At 37.9% G+C, this 21,577-nt stretch overlaps 1 protein-coding gene across 3 annotated transcripts in view; it reads right to left on the reverse strand.

Annotated features, from left to right (window-relative positions):
* Positions 1 to 21,577, reverse strand: part of COL15A1 (collagen type XV alpha 1 chain) — a 116,005-nt gene that overhangs the window by 78,724 nt on the left and 15,704 nt on the right. The gene's annotated exons all lie outside the window — the stretch shown is intronic.

Here is a 21,577-nt window from a genome sequence, read left to right on the forward strand (position 1 = left end):
TGGCAACAAGGATTTCCTGCAACATGTATTTACTTCAGCTGTCCATAAACTGGAGAAAATGCTGAATGTGCTTGCATAGTGGATTCAGTGGAAAACGAGCAACATTCATTTTCTTAAATAAATTGAGATTCTTTATTGTCACAAAGACAGCAATAGTTCTCTACAAACAGCATGGCACAGTTTCACAAAATAGGATAAAATTTACAGTGGATTTGCTTGCAAATTACAGTTACCTGTGTCTACAACAGAGGTCAGATTTTATTTATACCCTATTTTCACGTTTATCTCCTTAACTGCACTGCCTAACAAATACTATTCAGCAACAAAAACTCAGTTTTGAAATGAGAGTATTTACGCTCTGGCAAACAGGAAGAATTATGTATCTCTGCCAAACATGCCCAGAGAGACAACACCTACCATGCAATGAAGGAGCAATGATAACAGCTAAATATCTGCACCCAATTTTAACCTTGGGAAGGCATACTCTAGCAGCATAGCAGAAACAGAACTACCAATTTTCTTCTAAGAAGTAAAAGCAAGCAAAAAAGATAACATTTTTAATCATGAGCAATTCAGGTCTGAATCTATGCACAAATCTGCTTTCAATTTTTAAATTTATTCAGTTACCTGTGACTGTAACAGCTATATAAGCTGAATAAATCCAAATGGAATAGTAATGGAAAAGATATGACAGTCCATCTGAGAACTGCAAGCAAATTGAACTCAAAATCTTTGCTTGAAGTACCTGATTAAAATCAGGCAAAATAAAAGAACCTTACTCTTTGCTCTGTAAACTGGCAAACTGGTTCTGATTAAGAGCTTAGAGAGTTTCTTTAGCTGCAATGTGCTTCTGTTACTGATTGCTCATATGCAGTACCAGCCTGGCCTATGCATGGCCAAGTGTCTTCCATTGTACTAGTGGATTTGCAAAGAAACTGTAAAGTGTTTTTCTGGTGCCAAAGACGTTATAGTACAGTTGAAATAAATCCTAATCTATCCTCTTCTCTGTACTTTATAATCATAGAATCGTAAAGGTTGGAAAGCCCTCCAAGATCTTTGAGTCCAAATGTTAACCCAGCGCCACCGTGTTCACTACTTAACCATGTCCCCAATTGCCATATCCACACACCTTTTGAACACTTCCAGGGGGAGCTCATTAAATGAAAAATAGGCTGGTGTGCTTCATACAGAAACAATTGCCCTGAAACATTTTTGAAAGTATAGATGTTTTGTTTGGAAACAGAAAAACTAGCTCCTCATTCAGAAACCAAATCCCTTTGACACTTCTAAATGCTTTGCAAGATAGATTTTTTTCCCTTTCCAAACAGCTTGAAAAGTGGATATACTTCTTTTCTGGCCAAACACAGCTAATGCTATTTTGATTGTGAGTCTAATACTGGGTCATGTTTTCTATTCACACATACATACACATAAAGGAACCTCCACTACAAACAAAATACATAAGCCATCACACAAGGGTAAGAAGGTAAGGAAAGTAATAATCTTGAAGGATAATATAGGAACCCTACACAGATACCAAACCTACAGCCAAAGAGCCATGGCAAAGTAACCAAGAAAGGAGATGGACAATATCTAAGGTGTCCAGCAATCAGGCTTGGACAGCAGGATGCATCCTAGGAGCGAAACTAATAAATACAACAGTAATTTCACAATTCCCATTCTCAAGGGAAGATTTGGTGATTGGAAAAGAGCCTGTTCATTCTCTCCACACAAGGTGTGGAGCTGCAGTCTAGTTGCAGTTTCCCAGTCACCCAACAGTAGCACACAGAGCCCCAAACACGAGCTCTTTCAGCACAGCCTCTGACACAAACAAAATGTATTTGCAAAAGGTGGCAGCAAAAGACAGCAAAGAATCAGGATTTTCATTTGAGTAAAATAAATCAGAAGGCCCAGCAAAAGTCTGAACTTCAGAGAGGCTGGGATAGAAGCTTGCACCTATCCACTGCAGAAAATCAAAACAAAACAAGAAGCGTCTAGCCAAATTCTGTACTTACAGCTCATACCCAGCTCTTAATGGATTTATGTGGACCTAGAGACACAGTTAGAAGCAGAATACAGGCCCTACAGCCACTGGTTTTCAATTATCTCTGACAAAATTAATGTCTCCCTAATGTGGTTGTGTTAGAATAAAAATACTCTCTTATTCTCTTACATAAATAGGTAAATGCTATGCTATTTTAAGTACCTTTAAGCCAGCAGAGCACTATGTTGCACCAGATTAGTTTTGTTTCAAACACTACTAAGGCACTGGATATTGGGGAGCATCCAGAATTCATCCCATTTATATCCATGTTTCCTAGACCTGGGGCACTGGAAGGTGATTTAATATTAGCTGTATTTTATCTCAACAAGTATAACCCCATAATTTTTTATAATTTAGAGCTATGAATTGTGCTGTACTTTGCATTTGTTGCTATTTGTTACTGTATGTTATAGTTGGAATTGTTACAGAATTTGCTGATAGCTGGTCATTCCCATTGAGTAGCTTCAGGGACCATCTGAGAAGCACCAGTGTGGTGTAAAAATCATTCTGTAAGTCAGTATATGGAGTGTTTCAAGACTGCAGATGACAACAGTAGGGGTTAGGTAGTTGGGTTTTCTCCTTGTATTGCAATTTTTTGATGTAATTATTTAGGTGGGGTGGAATTTCAAACCTGTGGGATCCAAAATACTTTTTCACTGCTCACAGGGGATGGCGTATAGAGGAAAGAAAAAACTTACCTGCATGGAGGCCTACTGTGTTTGTTTTAGCTGTTAAGCACAAGCACGGTATTTATATACTATAAATGGGAATGGAGGTGGAGGTCCACATTCATATAATTTAACTTATTACACCCATCTGTGACTTTTTGGTTAGGAGCCTCCTTTCAGATGAAGTTTCTGGCACGCACAGCACTGCTCTCTGGACTGCGCACATGTGTGACCTCATCCTGGTTGCCTCCTCCTCATGTTTTCTCTCATGGAGCAGGGTGGTCCCAATGCTAGGCCTGATCCAAAGACCTTGGATGATCAAGCTGCATCATAGAATGATAGAATTCTTTGGGTTGGAAGGAACCTTAAAAGTTATGTAGCTTCAGCCCCTCCACCATGGATAGGGACACCTTTCACTGGACCAGGCTGCTCAGAGCCCCATCAAACCTGTCCTTGAACACTTCCAGGGATGGGGCATCCTCAGCTTCTCTGGGCAACTTGTGCCGGGGCCTCACCACCCTCGTAAGGAAGGAACATCTTCCTCATATCTGATCTAAACAAACCCTTCAGTTTATGTGCCTGACCACTACATGCCCTTGGGAAAAGTCCCTCTCCAGCTCTCTTGTAGGCCCCTTTAGGTACTGGAACTTGCTATAAAGTCTCCCCAAAACTTTCTCTTCTCTGGAGAAGATGCTATCAGGATGCTATATTAAAATCTACTTTAGGAATATGACTAGAATCCAGAATTTTCTTACAAGTAGTAATTTAAAGCACAAGATTATTCACTTGGAGTAGGGCATTTGTATTTCCTGTTCTCTATAGGAGCTCATCTAAAATTTGGAATACCCACAGTCCCTGTTTCTAGCTGATACACCACACTTTGACACAAACTAACTTCAAAGGTGATATAAGGCATATTATCACACAGGCTTTGGGAAACTACTACAACAGAGTCAAACGCTACAGGGTTACAGATAAGGACACTGTTTGTCAGTCTACTTTTATCCATGGTTTCACCACTAGAAAATAGAAGCAGAGTTCAAAGGCAAGGCCCTCACCTCTGGCATAGACAGAACTACCCATCTCAGCCTCACTTTAAAATACACAGTTCCAATGTCCCAAAATTAAATATTGACAAGTCCTTTGAGCAAAAGAGTATGATAGGCACCGGTATGGTAAGACCAACCCAAGTCACACTACTACAAAATAAACACACTGCTGTTGTCTTCCTTGCTGTGAGAAGATGCTTGAGCTGGACTATCTCAACTACACGAATGCAAAGACTGAAGTTACAATTGTTTGTCCTATTTGGCCCCAACCACTTAAATTTTAGCAGTAATATTAATTCAACTAACATTGAGGATTGTCCCATGTATGTTTCCTATTGTTTTGAGCTAGAAATGCCTGTTGACACAATTATTCAGGTAAATCAGCTGCCACATTTAGCCCAATTCTGCTCCAGGTTAATGAACTGTCATGGGTACATAAGGGTCAGAATAACATGCTCAAGTGGTTGCTATTTGCTAAACGTAAGAAGTCAACCACCCTGTTGCTAAGACTATGACAGCTGTTTTCAACTCACTCAAGGGAGCGCTTGGATGGCTCCACACAGATGGGAGTGGGATGGATGCTGGCTTTTGAATGAAATCATTATTTTCCCTTTATTTTTAGCTTAAGTTCACCTAGTGTTTCCCCCGTTCCTCTTCAGACACTTTTATTGGAGCTGCTCCTGGCCCATGCCTGTAAAAGTCCGTTCACTCCATGGTCATTGACTTTCATCCTGTGCAAGAACACCTCATTTCACTGCTGACCACTGCTGCATGAGCCTTGCTGGCAGCTCCTTTTTCATGTTCTTTTAAGGAAATGAGATGAAAGCAATATTCTACAAAGGCTTTCATAACAAACCAGGCTCAGAGCAGCCAAGATCAGGCACTTCCCTATCTGTAAACTTGAGCCAAGCTGACCCTGCTTCCCTGTCCTCTTCCAGTCCAAATAATGATAACTGCAGGTTATAAGCTCCCTTTCCAGCAGCATAAATAAACCATCTCTGTCTCAACAGTGCAGTGCCTCTGCTGTCTCTACTCCACATTCAAAGAGATGCTGTAACTGTAATAGAACATTATTTTATATTGAGTGCAGTTAAGAGGTGCAGTAAGAAAATTGCTTCTTCCCTGCTGCCAAAGTGCTTTTATTTTGCAGTTAACAAGAAATATTTATAGCAATTCCATTAAGCAGAGAAGGATTTCCACATCTACCAAATAAAATTTAATCAAGTACTGAAAAGAGGAAAAGAAGCGGAATATTGTAACACAGTCCCAGATGTGCTGCATGAAATGGAAGAGGCCAGCATCATTGCTACTACCAGGAAAAACAGCATTGGCTCTGCTTTCCCAGCTTAAACTGATATTTAGCTGCCATTAACACACTCTTGGAAATCATGGATAGAATACTAGTATTAAAGGCTGCAGCATTTCTTTACAGATACCTCAGGAAACCTCAGAAGCCCTTTCTAGTCAGGCTGCAGCCAGCAGGAGCTGAGGTACTCACTAACACGCCAGAGCAGGGCCGGTATTCCTTTGTGAAAACCGCTTTCCAACACTTTTTGCCAGCTTCAGCTCCTGCTTCTACATCGTTGTCATTCTGCCCTCTACTGGGCGAAAGTGCCTAAATATAGTTAATTAAATAGACATTTACTTTCCACAAAATACTATTTGGGGGTTCCTTCCCACCCCCACCCCCACCCCCAACCCCCCTTTTTTATCTTGTTTGAGAAACTTTATTTCATTACAATGCTTTAAAACTAGCCACCACCACCAAAATGCTGTCTTCCATACAATTAGTTTTTCTGTTTTTTTTTTTTTTAATCTAATATTGCATTATTTTCCTACTGTTTTGTCAGTTGTTCTACTAGAAGGTCTTCCATATATTTTTCGGCACTTTTTCTTTGTACATACACCCAAGGCTTTTTAATGTGTACTCGATGAATTGTTCTCCTAATAATGACAAAAATCTATGTTTCAAACACATCGCTTTCTTTGAGCCACAGCAGTAGAGAATACAAAATACAGCATAGACACTAAATATTCGTTGTTTTTCTTTCCTCAGAAACAGATGAGAGGAAAAAGTGGGAAATATTTAGCAATTCAACTCAGTAGTGAGGCAAAGCTAACTGAGCTGTTAACCAGGTCAAGAGACTGAAACCACTATCTGGAAACTCAGCGTCCTGTTTCTGAGTTTGCAGCCCCCTGACATGTCTCTGTACTTGCTCTACTCCTATCATGCCAGGTTCACACTCAGCTTATGAGGCCTTTTGAGCTGTTTAATTACCTAATCCTTCGGGGATATACCAGGACTTTTTTCTTTACAATTGCACATATTCCGTATATTCCATATGCATTAGTGCAAGAAGCAAAGGCACAGATGGCCTTCATAAAAAAAGATTTCCAGACTTGCTAGAACATCCAGCCTCCTAAAGATAACAAAATTAACCTGTATAAGAATTACAGAGTCTGCATCGAATATTGCAGCTGTCCAACAGTAGGCACCTGTGACCAGTTTGGACACTGACTATATGAAATAAAATCTGTATGTGGTGCACATGTGTAACTGTGGTATGGGCAGTCTGACTGCCAGCTAGAGGGACAAGTAGCCTTTAATGACTGCAGGAGAGTGGGAGCTTTTGCATTTCACCACTAGGAAGCAACACAGCACTTCATAAATCAGATGGGAACTTTGGCTGAGGAGAGAACATTATGAATCACCAGTTTCAGTGTCTGCTGTGCAAACTCTTCTACAACTTCTAAGCTAGGATGTTTTAATTTCCATTACATCCATGACAAAGCAGATGTGAATTATCATGTTGCCCTTCTTTCACAATGACCTTGAAAATCTAAGTACATTGTCTTCTGTGTATTTTCGGGGGGGGGGGAGGGGAAATATATTGCTGTTCTTGTTTTCTCTTTCCTTCTCTCGTCTTTATCTTGAATTTTAAGGGAGAAAATTCTTACGAGGTCATGTTCAACACCCTCATTGCAAAAAAATTATATATTTCTAAGATGAGGAAGACAGTTCACTTTTAAAATACTGGCAGTGGCAGCTGACACTTTCCTAGATTTACCAGTCATACATGCCAGCAGAGAGTCTCTGCCCAAATGTGGAAAAACAGACACTGACATTGTCTGGCACACTGACCTGAATATAAATTCTCATCCCATATAAAGAGATTGAATGGGAAGCAAGGATAGAGAACACTTAATCAGCAGCTCCCGCAGTTGTCCCGGCTGTCTCTGCAAGACCCTGTCTCCACTGCAAGTTTCTGTCATAGAACAGGGGAGTAAGAAGGATATGGGCAGGTGGGATTTGTGAGTTACAATTTGCTTGATGAAAATTAGAAACCTTCAGCTAGAAATGCTCCTTCACTCCTCCCACCAGAATGACCTGAACACTACCTTCTCCCTGTATTTCCCATGAGTATCATGCCTTCCTGCTTTTCCTCTGACACTGTAAATGACCCACAAAACTCTCTCCTGTCAGGAAATCCTGCTCCAGACAACCACGTGCCCAGTCAGTGCCTGTGTAAGAAGACAGAGGTCATGCTCCCTGCTCATCCCACTTTCAGGACATCTGTTTCATCACAGCAGTAGAAGTATGTATGCTCAGTGAGCCTTCAGGCCAAATTTGTATGTTGTGTGCAGTTTTATCTTGCAAGCAGAACCTACCCAAGAACACCCAAGGACAAGCACTATCTCCAATATGGTTGGAAAGGCTGTTGGCAGGGAGTTTATGAGTGAAACATGAGAGAAACAAGGTGCTGACAGATATTTTTGTAGCTTCTACAGTCTGTAATGGTCTCTCTGTGGTGGAAGCTGACACATCTATAACACATCATCAGAGCTTTGGGCGAAGCATTATGAGACCTTCCTCATACAGCTAAGCTGAGAGTAGAAAATCACTTCATTCCGGTTCAGACTAGATGAGAACAGAAAAATATAAGTATTGCAATAACTGAGGTTATGTTTTGGATTTTTTGTTTTGTTCTTTGTTGTTTCGAGGTTTTGTTGTTGGTGGTGTTCTTTATTTTTAAAAATTAAGGGCTATAAACCCAGTAAGGTAACAAAAACTAGAGGATTTTTTATACATCCTTGACTCTTCCACAGCACTTTGAGATTGGTGGACAGTGTTCCTCTCTCTGATGACTAAGCTATCCATCCTTTTATGTTAAGCAACAAAAGTTGATGTTTTGTTACTAATATTTTATTTTCAAGTCATTAGGAGGACTTCTATATTCTTCCAGGAACATCCCTTTCATAAATGTTCTTAAATTTATGCACCTGATATTTATCATTACTTTTTATCCTTCTAGGTGTATTCTCATGTATTCTCTACACTATTGGATTTATTAGCTAATAGATTTTATTTATAAATGGACAGGATTCAGAGAAGTTGAAAAAAGATTGTGAGGTAGAAGATACGGGAACAGTAAATACTAAAAGTATGTCTTGTATTGGACATCAACATTTCTGACAGCTAAATGCTTTTATAGCATGAATGCACCAGTAAAAATGTAGAAATAAAATCCAGCCAACATAATCCTTCTTTTTTCATCTTCCTTTTTCCCAAGAATTTAATTTCCCAAGAGCTGTGTTACAGTACTTTTATATCTTAGTATAAATCACATATGCTTTTATTATGCTCCTGCTTTTTTTTGCATTTCCCCAGTGAATACACTGATTTTTTTAAAAAAAGTTCATTGATTTTAAATAAAATACCATAAAAATGTCATTTCTAGTCAAAAAGCTCTAGGTTGAAATCCTGGCTAAAGTCCTAAGTGAAAGACCTTCTGGGTTTAAAATGTTTTCTTGATATAAATTCTTAGAATTTTGTGTTATGATTGGATTCTGTTGCCAGGAAAGCGTAAACACTCACTAAAGCTTTTCCAGCATTTAAGACAACTTATGCAAATATGTTGGTTCTCCAAACAGTCCCTCTCTAAGTGGGACACAAGTATGTTTCCCACCCTTACTCTGTTCCCGATCCATGAGGTTTGTAAGGATTTAATGGCCATCAGGCCTCTGTGTCTTTGTCAAATTTGGTGAACAGAAGTTCGGACTCAAAGCAGACTCAGGAATCATTGCACAGACACATGCTGCAATAATTTTTGCATTGTTTCCTAGTGAAACCAAATTAAACTCAAGGCATCACTGTAATACCTGCCTACAGATCTCCTCTTGAACACAAGTACAACGGGTTCTTTTTTTCAGCTCAGTGGAGTAACTGCTTTTACTACTTACAAACCACACATTTCCCACTGGGGACCTCACACATGGTCCCATGCAACAGTAAACTAAGCAAATCTGATTTCAGCTACATGACTTCATACACAAATATTTTGCAAAGCATCTATTAGAGGAATTGTTATCTTCATTAAGAAGAATGTAGACGTTTTCTTTTGAAGATGAATGAAATAAAAATGAGATGCTGGATACAGGTATTTCGCCCCATTCATACAGATGGAGTAATGCAGTACAGTGACTTTACTTTCACCTGGATTCAAATGTGCACAGCCTTATACATTACGTTATCCATGTTTTTGGGACTTTCTTCACAACCAGAAATTCTAGAAGTTCAGAAAAAATCCTCAGATATAGACCTACTCACTGCTGCCTCTGTCAGATAGCTCCAAAAGCTTCAATCAGTTCTACAAACAAGATTTATAAATTTTTTTAATTTCAACTGACATACTACCACGGAACACCAATAAACTGGACTTTAAATTTTTTTTTTCCAAAAAGATGTCATGCAGAAAGTGACCATGTTATGAAATATGTTATTCTATGTAGATGATGACCAGAAGTTTTTCCTCACAGTGTAGCTGCATTTTCAGGCATGTATTCCCCCTTTTCACTCCATCCTTATCTACTGCTCATCACATGACCAAAAAAGCAGTCTCAAGCAGGCACTTAAGAAACTTGAGAGAGTTGAAACCAGCTTTCACCCTGATTCAAAGCTGCATTTCTCTTGTGCTATTTGCAAGGAAATATGAGAGGAACAGTGTGGCAACATTGGAACAGCCCCATGGATCAGATCTTTCATCAATGCGGTTCACTGTTTTAATCAGACTCTAGCATGTAAATAAAATTTTCTACATTTACCAAAGCTTGAGTTATCTAGCTGTGACATCACTGATCACTGCCTGACAACTAAATCAGAGAAACCAGATTGCCAGGTAGATCATAATTAACTTTAAGATCACTGACTCAGATTGAAGTAGAAGATTTTCCAGCTTGGTAACATTAATTTTAATAGCTCTACTATCATGCAGAATTATTGAACTAATTTGGAGCTGTGTGAGCCTCTTATTGCCCTCCTGAGCAGTTCTCCACTGCTTGTATACAATGTGAATTAATCAATAGCTTCTCTCTAGAATAACTGAAGCATCTGTTATATTTTATTCAGGATTTAAAGTTGTATGACCAAAGTGGAAAAAAGGAACTTTTTTTTTTAATCACACAGAGGATATATTATGTTTTACATGTGCATGGCCAAAAATAATTTTATTTCCTCCAGAATATGTAGAGAATAGACAAGATCTTCTTTTTGGTAAATATTATATTTTTAGTTCACTCATATGTTATTTGAGACAAGAGCTGAAAATAGACAAAAAGATAAAAGTAGAATACAGCAGTAATTCTTTGGTCTTGATACTTGATATACAGTTGAAAGTCTTTCCCAGAGAAGTCTCAACTGCATGCTGTCCCTAACTTGAAGAATACAGCTGATTTACATCTGTATCCAATGTTTATAAATCCATTGAAAATGTGTTGGCATGTTGGCCTTCTGCTTTTAAAAAGTTGGTTGCACAAAATGTTGTTCTTTTGGCTTAAATTTCAAAGGTTATTTTTCAAGGCCATTAGCCTTGTGACAAGAATAAGAAAGAGTAATATCCTTAGAATTTATTGTGTTTTTCTTAATGCTTGTTTGAACTGAAGATTCAGAAAGTCAAAAAAAGAATTTCACATAATAAGCAACAAACACAACGTTATTGGCATTTTTTGGCTTTGATTACATGCTTAGCTCTTTATTTTCACTGTCTGAACCCTCATTTGTATTTTAAGACACTGGTTTCACCAATTCCACTCATGATAAGCACAGCTGTGTGTTAGTAATAGCACAACCATGTTGCATAAAATTTTAATTAGGTCTGAATTAAAGCATGCCCTTTGATGTGCCAGACTCCAAAAGAAGTCTCCAGGTAGTGGAAATTATAGCATCATGCAGCCTAAAGGCTGTGTTTTCCATGTTCTGAGCAGTGGGTTCTCCAGATCTTTCAGCTGTCTGCTCTCACCTCCTTTTTCTTCCGCCATCAGCTGGAATCACTTTCCTCCTCCACCATGCCCTATATAGTCAAATACTACCTCATCTTTGTTCTGACTTTGTTTATCAGCTTCTTGCCAAAACCACTGGACAAAAACATGCCATCCAATGTGTTGAGCTGCAGCCACAGGAGGCATTTTTCAAACCGTAGGTTTTATGACAAATATTGTAGGCAGTGCTGTAGCCCTATTCCCTGAGAATGTACGGCAGCTTAATCTTGTTCTCTGGCATATGCTGCACATCCTGCCAGACCTGTGAACAGTAATGAGCTTCTATAAGGCCAACAGTCACCAAAGTATTCAGTCTCTTATGAGTGTGTCAACATTCTTGGCAACAAAAATGTCACAGTAATCCCTCAAACCTCCCCTCTCTGTCTCCCATTCCCTACTTGTATTTGCAGACCTATCAAGAAAACTTAAGGTGAACAGGATCTAATTTCTCCTCCTCTCTTATCAGTCTTTAAAAAGAATATTAAGCTTATATGGTCTTGTTTTGTTTTGTTTTGTTCTGTTTTACAAACTATTCTAGTAATTGAATAGTAATACCAATGTACACTTTTGTGGACATGTGGCTCAGTCATTAATATGGCTGCCCTGGAATCATAGAGGTAACCTATTCTGGCATCCATAGGTCACAAATCCTGCCAACAAAAACCTCAATATGTTCATGTGCATTCCCTGGAAGCTGAACATTAGGACTTCAGTTTATATTCAGTGAGCTTTGACCTTCTTTGTACGTGCACAAAACATGGCAGTAATAAAAAGCATTCAAGGAAGAGCAGAATCATATTGCAATGGCTGAACTTGAAACAGTTATGAAAATTGAGGAGAAGAGATTGCTTTTAAGTTGTTTTTTTGGTTCTCAGGATCTCTGTATATACTGTCAAAAACCCCAAAGAAGTGTAACTAATTTTCACATGGGGTGAATCATGGTAATTCTGTTGCTTTTAGTACAGCTGTGAGAATTTTATGTAATACAGCAGCTACTCTCAATACCCAAACTGAGACTCTGCAAGTGTGGAAATATATGGTTGATGGCAAACCCAAACTTGTATTCATCCGTTATTTCATCACTTCCTTATTTAATCATCACTCTCTTGTTTAAATGCTAAGTATGTTCCATAGAAGCATAAATTACAATTTGACATGATCATTGCAGCTGAATGCAGAAGGTGCAAACAGAACATTGAAATTTTCAATACAGAGATCAAAAGTATCCATTTCCACACACCTTCCCCAAGAACTTTTCCATATGGGTTAGCTTCTTTGTGAGCCAGGTCAGTTCCCAGTGGTCTGTCTGGCAGCTGCATTGTTTGCTTTGGAGTAACACCAAGGAACTGATACAGCCTGTGAGGTCATATGTAGGGGCTTTTCTGTTATTTTAAAGAAAGGAAAAGGATCACAAAATTATTTCAGCTTATAGAATGCAACTACAGAACTTCAGACTCAAGGGGCAGGAGGTTTATCTTGCATCTGACAGCATGTCTCTTTCTGCAGCTGAAATTTTCTGGTTCTGTTACATGACCACGTAGCCAAAGTCACACAGATATTAATGTATTTGGCTACACTCTCCTATCTGGAATCTGAACATCTGCAGCGTCCTGAAGTAACCTAGTGAATTCTGATAGGTCAGAAAATAAAGATAGGTTTTTTAAAAACACTTAGTAGATATCTAGAACTGCGTTCCAGTAGAGGTTCTGTGGCAGACTGAAAGGGAATGAACAGAAAGATACACGATCTGATTGGCAGGAAAAACAGTGTTCAAAAGAAATACCAGTAACACTGCCAGTATCTTTATTACATCCATCTTACTTGGCAATTTTTGGTGGTTAATAGTAACTGCTATTAATTACAAAAAGTAATATCTACTTAGAAACACAGTTAATGGCAGCATCTGCTAGTAACAAACAACCTACTTGTGAAGCAGGGCTGTATTTGAATGGCAACAGAATATGTGTAGATATAAAGGAATGGATGTTTTCGCCATTGTCCTTCCTTTCATGACTTTTTTCTTGTCTTCATAAACACTTTTGCAGAAAGTGGTACCCTTGTCCATTGGTTTGATCACAGTGTCAAAGACTTCATGTTGTAGCAAAGAATTCCTTGTAAGCAAAGAAGAATGAGCTAAAAAGAACCTGACAGAGCCTCTTTAAATATATATTTTGACACACACTCACTCCTGTGTTTTCCACAGGAAATGTGGCTGGAGAAAAGAGAGCTTGATCTCCTATGATGTCTCTTACATTTATACTTCTTAGAGGCAACTCTCTCAAAGAAGTGACAAGGATCTGACACACAGGACCTTATTATTTTATTCTTACTCATTAATATAAGAACGCGAAGGGAGGGTAGAAAGAGGATGGAGACAAACTATTTTCAGTGGTGCTCGTGGACTGGAAGAGAGGTGATGGGCACAAACTGAAATACAGGAAACCCTCTGAGCATGAGGGAACACTTTCTCACTGTGAGGATGACTAAGCACTGACACAGGTTACGCCAGGATTTTGTGGAATCACCTTCCTTGAAGATATTAAAAGACGGTCTGGACATGATCTGGGCAACAGGTGAGCAGGGGGACTGGACCAGAGACTTCCAGAGGTCCCCTTCAACCTACAAATGAATAGACCCCAAAGTATTTATTTTCCTCATATTTTTTTTGTCCTTTAATTTCAGTGCTTTTCATAGTGAAAAGAGCCACTGATAGACTTCCCACTTGGAAGTCCCACTTTATTTTCAACATAATGTGCTGCTAAGGAGAGATTGTCTAAAAGACAAAGACTGAATAAATCTTGCTGTGCAAACTGCCAGACTGCTCAGGTAGTTAACCATGATAGCAGGTGATGCACCAAAAGCCTACAAGCCTGAACTCTGCTCTTGATCAAAGCTGCTGAGCTACATGTGTGTATAGATATGTTTGTACATATAAACACACTTAAAAACAAATTAACTTATCCAGTTGTCACTATATAATGATAAAAAATTTCTTTCTGAAACTACATGAACCAAAACATGGAAGTGTGACAAATTAATTCAAATTGTGCAACCACTCTGGAATTCCCATAAACATTAAAACAGTATGAGGTAGCAGATTTTTTTTTTTTAAACAAGAGCTGCTCAGTCTAGTTTTGAAGAAGCTGGTGAAGTGTTTGTTAACAGCAGGACCTTAAGCTGCTTGATCCAGTTTTGCCTGTGTGGCAGCTATACATACTCCAGACTAAAGATTGGATATTTACTGCTCATTCATTTCCACTGACACAAGTCTGAAATGAGCCCTTGTATTTTTACTTAGTCCAGTAGTGGAAGAGAATAAAAACAGAAGCCTAATTCTCTGGCATGCTTCCTGCACCCAAATGCAACAAGCATGAAGGAGATGTGGAACACTTCAAGTAGGAATGGTTATGGTTTACTCTCCTGAAAAAACCCAACCCAACAATAAATAGTGGACACAAGGCAGAGAAATAACAGGCCAAAATGTGAAAAACAAAGCACATGCCCTCCATGGACAACTGGAAAAAAACCATACTTCCCTTTGGAAATGAAAATTTATTTTACTGTTGGGTCATTAGCAGCTAACAGGACTGCAGCGTTTGCTTACCCTGGTCACCAATGAAATGAACTGACTGTGCTGTTTTTGAGTGAAAAGGAGACTTTGTTCAGGCCAAAGAAAATCCCTCAAGAGGGATTGGAAATACCTTGTGAACTGTGATTATTTTCATGCACCCTTTTTGTGTTTGTCTTACAACTTTTTTTAATTAGCCTTTTTTAATTGATGAAAGCAGTACAACACAATTCTTATGATATAAAAATAATTATTTTAAGAGATAAATGTATTCATTGATATACATTATCTCTTTGTAAAATAAAACATGAAGCCATGCCAAAAGTCTTTTGCCAATAGTTTAACAATACAATAAATTTAGATTCCAAGGTTTCTGCAGTTGCATAAAAATATCATTGCCACCTAATGTTAAGGCAGAAATTTCCAGTTTTGCTTTGTAGAGTCTGCCTTTACAGTTTGCCAGGAATTGTTTGTCTCCTTGCTGGTACTATAAAGCCAATATGATGGGATTGAGCCTTGAGCTCAGTTAATGAGGTTAATGTTCAAATGTGTTTCAACTTAATGTTGAAGTTTGTATATTCCTGGATTGCCCAATTCTGTAGCCTACTTCTGTGTGAAATTATAAATCCTTCAGCTCTTTCAGAGGATTGGGTCTTGACTACTGAAATTATTCCACTTGGCTGACAGATTTTCAGTCCTTTCTTGCAATTTCTTTTCTGTTGGGAACTGTGAAATATAACCAAGTCCACAGGAGGTTTTTACATTGCATATATTACCACAGTATTTATTCTTGCCAGAGTTAATTCTCTTTAGTGAACTAAACATTCTCCACTACAGAAAAGAAACGGTACTTTGCAGAACACATGTAGTTTCAAATTCTAACACTTTAGAGCCAGGGAAAGGTTAATTAAAATTACTTCTGAATACTTGTCATATTTTCCTGCTTAGTAAGAGGATCCCAAGATGAAAGAGGAAGCAGATTGACTGGATACCTAAACATAATCCTGCTTCACTTTTTTCTTCATATCTTTGTAATTTCATCACACATATTTATGACAGTCATGCTCCTGACAACCAGTTTTACAATTCATTTCTCAGTTTTCATTTTGATGGTAAAAATGAATGGAGATTTATTTTTTAGTTCGTGAATCAGATTGACTTATGACAAAAATGTGTTTTAGCTTAAAAAATGAAGCCCAGCAAAGTATCATCTGCTAAGTATATCATCTAAATATTAAATGCCTCAATCAACATCAGATCTAAAACATGATTGCAAAATAATAGGATTTTTTTCAAAGCACACACTTCTTGACTGTTTTCTTTATAAAAAGTGCTCCAGTAGCTACCTTTCTCTTTCTAGAGTTTCCTACATTCCATAGGAATTTCTTTCATTCCATACATTGATCAATGGAGTTACTGTTTGATTTACAGCAGTCTCGATTCATAGTTTGTGAAAGATGTTTTTCTAGGTGTGGATCTGTTAAAAAAATGAGCTACTGACATGTTTTAAATATTTTTTTGTGAAGCTCCACTTTGTCGCCAGCATGCTAAGGGTAATAAGAGGCTTTGAGGAGCAAAACTATTTATTTTAGTTATTACATTTATTAACTCTCACATTTTTAAGCATAGGTTTTGCAAATCATATTTAGAAGCAGTCAGAATTCTATGCTTATTTAATATACTCTGCACGCACACATTTCACAACAAATTGTTTTCTAATGCCAGGGAAATGAGTAGATAATGTGGAAATATTTGATTAAATAATAAGAGTAACCTCTTAAAATAACTCCATCATTTATGTACCTAAAATGTAAATTTATTTTTCAATCCCGTCTCTTCAATGGTCCCACACCAAAACTGCTGAATATAACAAAACCAGATATTTCTTCCTTGCCCATAGAGTCAAACCCCTCTAATACAGGCTGGAGTGACTAGAATCCAGTGTTATATCAGGATGCACAGTAGAGGATGACATTGTCACTGCTGGTTTGCAGGATCATCTTCCCAAGATACATGAAGTTTTGCTTTCAATTGCCAGGCTATAGGGAATGTCATGTATATCCCCCCATTAGAGGGGTTAAAATAGTTGTCTCCAAGGAGGTCCATCAAATCTAGAAGTTCAAGGCTAACCAGGCTAAGCCAAAGCTTGTTTGATCTAATAATGATCATAATTTGAATGGAAAGTTGGAATAGAGGATCTTCAGAGTTCCTCTCCTTTCAACCTGTATTTCCATTATTTTGTTTTACAGGTAGAAAATAATCTTTTTTAGCTGTCATTACTCACTGATAGGTCACTGTGAATATTATTGGGATTTTAAAGACGACTAGGGGGCAACAAGTCCACTCTGAATGCTGAGACCATACTGCACAAACTTTAATGCATGCACTTGAAGTCAAGAACATGGTCTACTGATTTGCTAGGGAAGTAACATGACTTTAGAAAAATCTTGGAGGAGTGAAAGAGTGATAGACAGCATTTCTTTGGAAGAAACCTTTATACAAAGGTTTACAGAGAAGCACATGGTGGTGAGAGGGAGCTGTAAGCAGCAAATGCTAGGAAAAGGGGGTGAACAGTGATTGCAGTAAAAAGGAAACATGGAAGATGTCTCAGTCTCCTGGAGTGCTATGAAAATCCATGCCGTTAATTGCATGGTAAATGCCAAGGCCACAAACACCTAAACATTTATGCAGCTCTGCTTGCGAGGTATTTTCCATCCTGGTAATTTACATGAACACAATCCTGGAAAGTGTAGAAGAGCAGCTTCCCATGTTCTGCTTCTATCAGTTTCAGAATATACTGGGCATTTTCAAGCCTCTTCTCAAGGTATCAGTAGGCTGCAGGATGGTGTTTTTAGACTGGTTCAGAATGGCACTTAGAGATGTGTCTTTTGGGACATCACAGATGTGAGTACTCATGTTTCTAAATGCAGGGACATACTGACATACTCTCCTGAGCTGTGGCTCTGATGTTTTCTTATTCATGATCATCTCATTATTAGAAAAGTAGTGTGAAATTTCCAAAACAAATCTCTGACAACCAAAACTAATGGTGTTTTTAAAAGGCTGAGCATCTTGCTGCTTTTAAGAAGATGATAAAGTTTTCCTCTGTTATCTGGTGATATCCTCATTGTTCCTGACAACAGAGCTTTTTATTTTCTGGCTAAATCTATGTTAAATTCACATCTCACTGAAGCTTCTCATAGCTATAGTAAAAGAATCCTATCCAATATAATTACTGTGAAAATTTAACAGACATCCTACTGATAGGTGGTAGTAACTCCCTCAAAAGTAAAGCTAATGGCTAAAGGATTATTTGTCTAAAATGGAAAGAAAAAGCACCTTTGTGTGAAGAGTTACTAAAACAAATGTTTCTGAGACACAGGCTATCCAGCTCTGTGATACCGGGTAATAGTGGATCTAGTTGTTACTGTGCTTCTTACAGAACTGATTTATCCTTGTATAATTCTTTGATCTGACTGCAACCAGTAGGAAATCAGACATTTTTTTCATCACTGATCATACACACTGTGGAATGGATCATATAATGGAAAATATTTTCCATGCAGCAGGGAGGGTTTTTTTTATAATTAACGTGCTTGATATGGCTGCATATACTAACAGCACTCAAAGTGATATAGTCCAGAACACTCTGCAGAAGCAAATCATGACAGACTTTAATAGCATTTATGTTAGCTTTCCTTTCACAAATAGTATTATTCCAGAAGGACTGTGGAGTAAATTTTTTCTGTTATCTTGTTAACAGTAATGTTTCCATCAAGCAACTTGTCTGTGTTAAATTTATTAAATGATGTGGGATTTTTGCTGGTATAAAAGAAATAATCTTGGAGAACTATGATCTCAAAAGCCCCAGAATAGATAGCCCTGTGTCACCTGTAACAGATAAAATAAAAATGAGCAGATGACCAAGCAAATGCATTTTTAAAGAACTAGAAATGTTTAAATACTTGAAACAGAATTAAAGAAAGCACGTGGAGAATGTGGAGGAAGAAAATGAGACAAACGAGGTAAAAGTTACAGAAATAAATACATGCCTTTAAACTAGCAACTCCCATAAGTCCTGCAGAATTTAACTGAAAACATTGCAAAGTATTATTCCAAGCAAGTCTTGATATTACAATATTCTGACTACTTTTGCATTTTAAGCATATATGGTTGTTTTTGAAAAGCCAGCAGTGAGCCTAGAAAACGTATAGCAAAACTACTTGGCAAGAATTAACCTTTTTGAGATAACCCATGTGCATGTCAGCACCCATGCCCGAGCTACTAGGCTTTACTATGGACCTTAGCATATTGCAAGGGAGAGACAGTGGCTTTGTGAGATGTCTTGATGTCTGACTGTGGTATGATTTTTTTTAAATTTATTTTTATACAGCTCAGAGGCAGAATATCATAGAATCATAGAATGGTTTGGTTTGGAAGGAACCTCAAAGATCATCTAGTTCCAAACCTCCTGCCATGGGCAGGGACACCTTCTCCTAGACCAGGTTGCTCAAAGCCCCATCCAACCTGACCTTGAACACTTCCAGGGATGGGGCATCCACAGCTTCTCTGGGCAACCTGTGCCAGTGCTTCAGCACCCTCACAGTAATGAATTTCTTCCTGATATGTAATCTAAACCTATCCTCTTTTAGCTTAAAGCCATTTGCCCATGCCCTAAAACTAAGTGCATTTGTAAAAAGTCACTCTCCAGCTCTCTTATAAATCCCCTCAAGGTATTGAAAGATGCCATAAAACCTCTCTTCTTCAGGCTGAACAGCCCCAATTCTCTCAGTCAGTCCTCATAGGAGACATGCTCCATCCCTCTGATCATCTTCATGGCCCTTTTTAGGACACACTCAAGAAGGTCTATGTCTTTCTCATGCTTAATTTTCTACTTTTCAGTATTCTGATTGATCGTAGACTGTGATGAAATGATTGAAACACTGACAGTGGCATACCTTTGGTCTGCATTTTTTGTCTACCTTTTAGTCATCACAGGAATGTTTTCCCTTTGATTACCTGCTTTTTAAATAAATTTTTTAAACAAAGACAGCAATAACAATATCCAAACTTCCTGCCTGGTCTGGCTTTCTGAATCAAGCTCCGTGGCCATTTTAATGTTAAAGAAAGAAAGATAAGTTATTTGCAGTACATAGCACATTTATCTCCTTTGAATGCAATTAAAATTGTTTGTACAACTTCTTACAAAAGGTAGAAAGACAAATCAGCTCTCAATTCTTCCAGTTACTTCACACTTCCCCTATAAGTCAGCTACAGGAGACAGATAATAACATCTTACAGACTTTTGGTTATCTTTATGCTTATTATTACTAAAACACAAGGAATCAGATACTTGGTGAATTTCATGAGATAGGTTTTCATTGCAGATAATAGAAATAGAAAATTTCAAGACTGGTCAAATAAAATTCCTCTTTGATATTTATAAAATGTTTTGTTTAAGACAATTCTTTCTCCTCTCTTCCTCAGGGCTCAAACTTTTATCAAAACTTCTGAAAACAAAATTTTGCAACAAATTCACAGTCTCCCCATATAGGTGGTTGAAAATGCTTTCTCTGATTTAGTTCTTTTATGATAGTCCTTTTGTTCTTAACAGTTTTCGTAAGGTTGCCAATAATTTTAAAAAATGTTGCCTGTGTTCAAAAATTTATATGTGTTCAATACAGCAGGAAACCCATATTCATCTATGGAATTAATAGCAATTTTTACAAAGCACTCAGAATTATGCTGGACAACCTCTAATTGCTGTGCAATGAAGCCATCTTCCAAAGTGTCTTGACACAAATGTGCCGACACCATTCCAGGGCCTACTGAATATTTCCAGCTCAAGCACAGAATGACTGAACCACTCATCAGTCATATATTGCAACACTTTGTTCATATCCCAGTTACTTCAGTAAATTCCATCTGCCCTTACTCTTTTCTCTGTGCAGTTTCTGGGTTTTCATGTTTTCAAGGCAGTTCTGGGTCTTCATGATGCTACTTTGACCTTACCACACCGTGTGCTGGTTTGGGATCCAAGTTTGCAGAAACCAGAAAAGATTTCAACCCCTCTGGCTCCAGTTTTCCATTGCTTTTGTATTCATTTCAGCATCCAGCCTGCCTGAACTTTCATTTCTAGCAGTAAATACCATGTAGACTACTTCTGTTATTCAGGTCCATAGCTCTGATTTCTTTTTCCTAATTGATCTGAGGATGATTTTTATAATGAAGTGAGTTTTTTTGAAAAGCTTACTGATTAAAGATTTTTAAAAAACATGTTAATGCCAATTAACTTCTGCCAAAATGCAATCATGCTTCTTTTAATGGGTCTGGCATACTACGTAAAATCAGATAGTAAACATAAAACTGTAACCGATTTTTTCAATTCACATGGACACCTCAAGGTCAAGGCTTCAGGACAGTTCCATAATACAGAAATCCCCATTCTGTGACTGACATAGTGTTAGGAATTGGAATCTCAGGAACCACAAATTAACTGGGAGATGTTGGAACAGGTTTCCAAGGTTCAGTAACATATCATAACTTACAGAGTGAAGTAGAGGAAAATTGTGGAGAAAATGTCATAGTTTCACTTTACATTAAAAATAAACTCAGAATATTATTGCTATTGCCATTTTTAAGACTCTCAGAAATGCCTAAGAAAAGCAAATGTTGACTTCATCTAGAGCTAAATTTATAGAAAGTGGATTCTGCAGCTCATTCTCACTTCTGCAGTCTTTCCATAGTGAAACTTTTAAGTGAGGAAAGCATAAACCTTTTTAAGGAAGGCAAAGGTACAAGATAAAAAAACTTAAGTTTAATCATAGCAGGTTTGCCTTGTCCTTGGCACAGTTTTGAATGCAAGAATATATCCAGCAGCAATTAGACCAAATTTGGTCTGCAGTGGAAGTAAAAGGGGTAAATTAAATCCTTA

This window comes from Corvus cornix, chromosome 2 (genome assembly GCF_000738735.6).
Source record: "Corvus cornix cornix isolate S_Up_H32 chromosome 2, ASM73873v5, whole genome shotgun sequence".
Classification (NCBI taxonomy): domain Eukaryota; kingdom Metazoa; phylum Chordata; class Aves; order Passeriformes; family Corvidae; genus Corvus; species Corvus cornix.